We start from the raw sequence: 3,581 nt of genomic DNA, 5'->3' as shown, positions 1-3,581 counted from the left end.
ACACCAGTGTAGGTATCCTAAGAATGTGTCTGTTTCTGTTGCCTGAAGTATAAGGCCTTCCAGTATTGTGTAAATTTTGAAGGAATATACTGGTCTGATTTAGTCCTAATCCTAAGAGCATAATATACTGGAGAGTGAATCAATTGAATGTGGTGCTTGGGGAAAAATATGTTTGGAGGTGGGTGAAGAGATACTTCATAACCTTAGATGATAACATCAACGTGAAGATGTGGAGTCAGGATGCCTAAGTCGTTTGACATGAAGCTATTTATTTGGGGAAAAAATACCTATTTCAAACACTTGAAATGTTATTCTTTCTTGCAAATAGTCTATTTTTATGAGATAGCTTGTGGAAGTAGCTCTTTATCATTTTGGTCACCTAATATCTAGCTTTAATCCCAACATTGTGAGTTCAATACTTTTGCTGTTAATTCCTCTGAATCTAACAGACTCTGGACAGAAACTGCCTGGCACACTGTCTTGTGGGAATTCATCAGATTTTAAGTAAACACTGAGTGTTAGAGCATATCAAATCTCCTGTCATTTTGAGATTTTTAACAACTTATAGTTTTGAAAGTTCAAAGAAACATAAGATTTAAATATTAATATAAATGACTGTTTTTGAAAAGGGCATGAATTAAAACTTTTCCCAACATTTTTACCCAGTAAGGGAGACATCATAATCATAAAGGTGGTTTTCCCAGGTTGGGGCTCAAACATGATACTCAGGATGTGCTGACCTCTGCAACATCTCTGAATGTGAGGAACTTGACTGCCTAATGTGTGGTAGCAGGGACTGCATTAGCACTTTCCCCTGGGTGAAAATTTCAGCACAAATACACAATTAGCAAAATGCTTGTTCAAATACAAATAAGAATTTTATTGACATTCTTAATTAAAATCATGTACTTTAATTTAAGCCTATGCCAATAAAAAATAAAATGGATTTCCTGTCAAAGTGGCCATTTTACAAATTAAGTCATGAAAATTATGGTTCTTGTTATGAATTCCTACTGAATCCTGAGTTGCCCACACACATGCATATATACATGTGCATAGTGCTGTGTGCTACACAAGTTCAAAAAGTATAACTATGCAATCATGAGGAAGAAACTCTTCAACTTTTCACTGATTTTGAGGGCATACATCTGCGATACGAATGAAGAGAAGCTCCAATTCCTCCAATAAGGAACTGGAGATGGAGAAGGAGAGGATATAGAGGTCTGAGATAAGACAAACACCTTGCATTAAAGAGTATGATTATTTGGCACATCCTGAAAAAAATATGTGACAGAATTGACTCAGGTTAAAAATTAGACATTTGATTCATTCATTCATGTAGTAATTGTAGTAAGTACTAACTGAACCAAGAATGGTTTAATAGAAAAAGCAGGGCTTGGAGACATGATGAGATCTTTTGCAAATCCTGGATCAACACTCAAAGTTCTTCAAGAACTCAATTTCCTCATGTTCCAAGTAAAAGGAGGAAAATGACTAATGATTCATACCTCAAAAATTAAAATAATTAAGTGCTATAAGACGCCATGAGCATACTGATTGCTAGGAGATAGTACTCAAGAAATATATCCTTTTATTCCCCTATAGGATATGATTCTTTTATTTTTTAAAATAAATTTTATTTTTATATTCCCCATACAATTGCAACCCCCTTATTTTGACCCCAATCCCTCCCCTCCCCCCCCCCCCCCCCCCTCATAGAGTGTCTATGGTTCATAGTTTTTTGTTGATTTTGATTTTCACTTTCTTATAGTTATTCATTTTCCTGGTCCCTTATTTAAGTTTTCTAGATTCCTGCTATGAGTGAGACCATCCGGTATTTTTCTTTTTCTTTCTGGCTTATTTCACTGAGCATGATCTCTTCCGGCACCATCCATGTTGCTGCAAATTGCATGTGTTTATCTTTTTTGAATGCTGAGTAATATTCCATGGTGTATATGTATCACAACTTCTTGATCCAGTCATCTATTTTTGGGCATTTGGGTTGTTTCCAAAGCTTAGCTATTGTAAATAGTGCTGTTATAAACATAGGGGTGCAGGTGCTCTTTGGAATTGATGTTTCTGTGTCCTTTGGGTAAATACCTAGGAGTGGAATTGCTGGATCATATGGAAGCTCTATGTTTAGTAGTTCAAGAAATCTCCACAAGGCTCTCCGTAGTGGTTGGACCAGTTTGCACTCCCACCAACACTGCAGGGGAGTTCCTTTTTCTCCACAACCTCGCCAACGTTTGTTGTTGCTAGTTTTTTTTTTTTTTTAATATGTGCCATTCTCACTGGTGTAAGATGGTATCTCATGGTAGTTTTGCTTTGCATTTCCCTGATTACAAGTGATGTTGAACATTTTTTCATATGCCTGTGGCCATTTGCATTTCCTCTTCAGAGAAGTTTCTTTTTAGCTCTTCTGCCCATTTTTTGACTGGATTATTTTCTTTGTTGTTGTTGAGTCTCATCAGCTCTTTGCAGATTTTTGTGATCAGTCCTTTATCATTAGTGTTGTATGCAAAAATGTTCTCCCAGTCGGTGGGGTTTCTCTTTGTTTTTGTTATTGTCGTTTTTGCTGTGCAGAAGCTCTTCAATTTGATGTAGTCCCAGCTGTTTATCTTTGCCTTCACTATCACTGCTTTGGGTGATGTGTCTGTAAAGATGTCTTTGATGTGTATATCACGTAGTGTTTCACCTGTTTCCTTCTATGTATTTTATGGTTTCAGGTCTTATGTCTAGTTCTTTAATCCATTTTGAGTTGATTTTTGTGTATGGTGTGAGGTAGTGGTCAAGCTTCATTCTTTTGCATGTAGCGACCCAGTTTTCCCAGCACCATTTACTGAACAAACTTTCTTTGCTCCAATGCATAGTATTTGCTCCTTTGTCAAAGATTAGTTGACCATAAATCTGTGGGTTTATTTCTGGATTTTCTATTTGATTCCATTGGTCTGTGTGTCTGTTCTTGTTCCAATACCATGCCATCTTGATGATTATGGCTTTGTAGTATAGTTTGAAGTCTGGGAGTGTGATGCCTCCATTCCCTTCTTTTTATTTTTTCAGGAGAGCTTTGGCTATTTGGGGTTTTTGGTGATTCCATATGAATTTCATCAATAATTGCTTTATTTCTTTGAAGAATGACATTGAAATTTTTATTGGAATAGCATTGAATCTGTATATAGCTTTTGGTAGGATGGCCATTTTAATAATGTTTATTCTTCTAATCTATGAGCAGGGGATGTCTTTCCATTTCTTTGTGTCTTCTTCTATTTCTTTTAACAGTGTTTTATAGTTTTCTTTGTATAGGCCCTTGACCTATTTTGTTAGATTTATTCCCAAGTATTTGATTTTTTTTTTTGTTTTGATAATAAAAGGGATGGTTTTTTTGATTTCTTCTTCTTCAGATTTATTGTTTGTGTATAGGAAGGCTACTGACTTTTTCATGTTGATTTTGTATCCTGCCACTTTACTGAACTGATTGATGAGTTGAATTAGTTTTTCTGTGGAGTTTTTGGGGTTCTCTATGTATATTATCATATCATCTGCAAATAGTGATAGTTTGACTTCTTCTTTTCCTATTTGGA

At 35.6% G+C, this 3,581-nt stretch overlaps 1 non-coding gene across 1 annotated transcript; it reads left to right on the top strand.

The window, feature by feature from the left end:
* Nucleotides 1-654: 654 nt before the first annotated feature.
* Nucleotides 655-816, top strand: LOC119230250 (U1 spliceosomal RNA). Its single transcript, XR_005121709.1, has one exon. It is a non-coding gene; the product is annotated as a U1 spliceosomal RNA (small nuclear RNA).
* The last annotated feature ends 2,765 nt before the right edge of the window (nt 817-3,581 follow it).

Source organism: Talpa occidentalis, unplaced genomic scaffold (genome assembly GCF_014898055.3).
Source record: "Talpa occidentalis isolate TD23 unplaced genomic scaffold, MPIMG_talOcc4v2.1 talOcc4.6, whole genome shotgun sequence".
NCBI classification, from domain to species: domain Eukaryota; kingdom Metazoa; phylum Chordata; class Mammalia; order Eulipotyphla; family Talpidae; genus Talpa; species Talpa occidentalis.
Note: the sequence above shows the minus strand (reverse complement) of the source record. Positions and strands in the feature narration are given on the sequence as shown.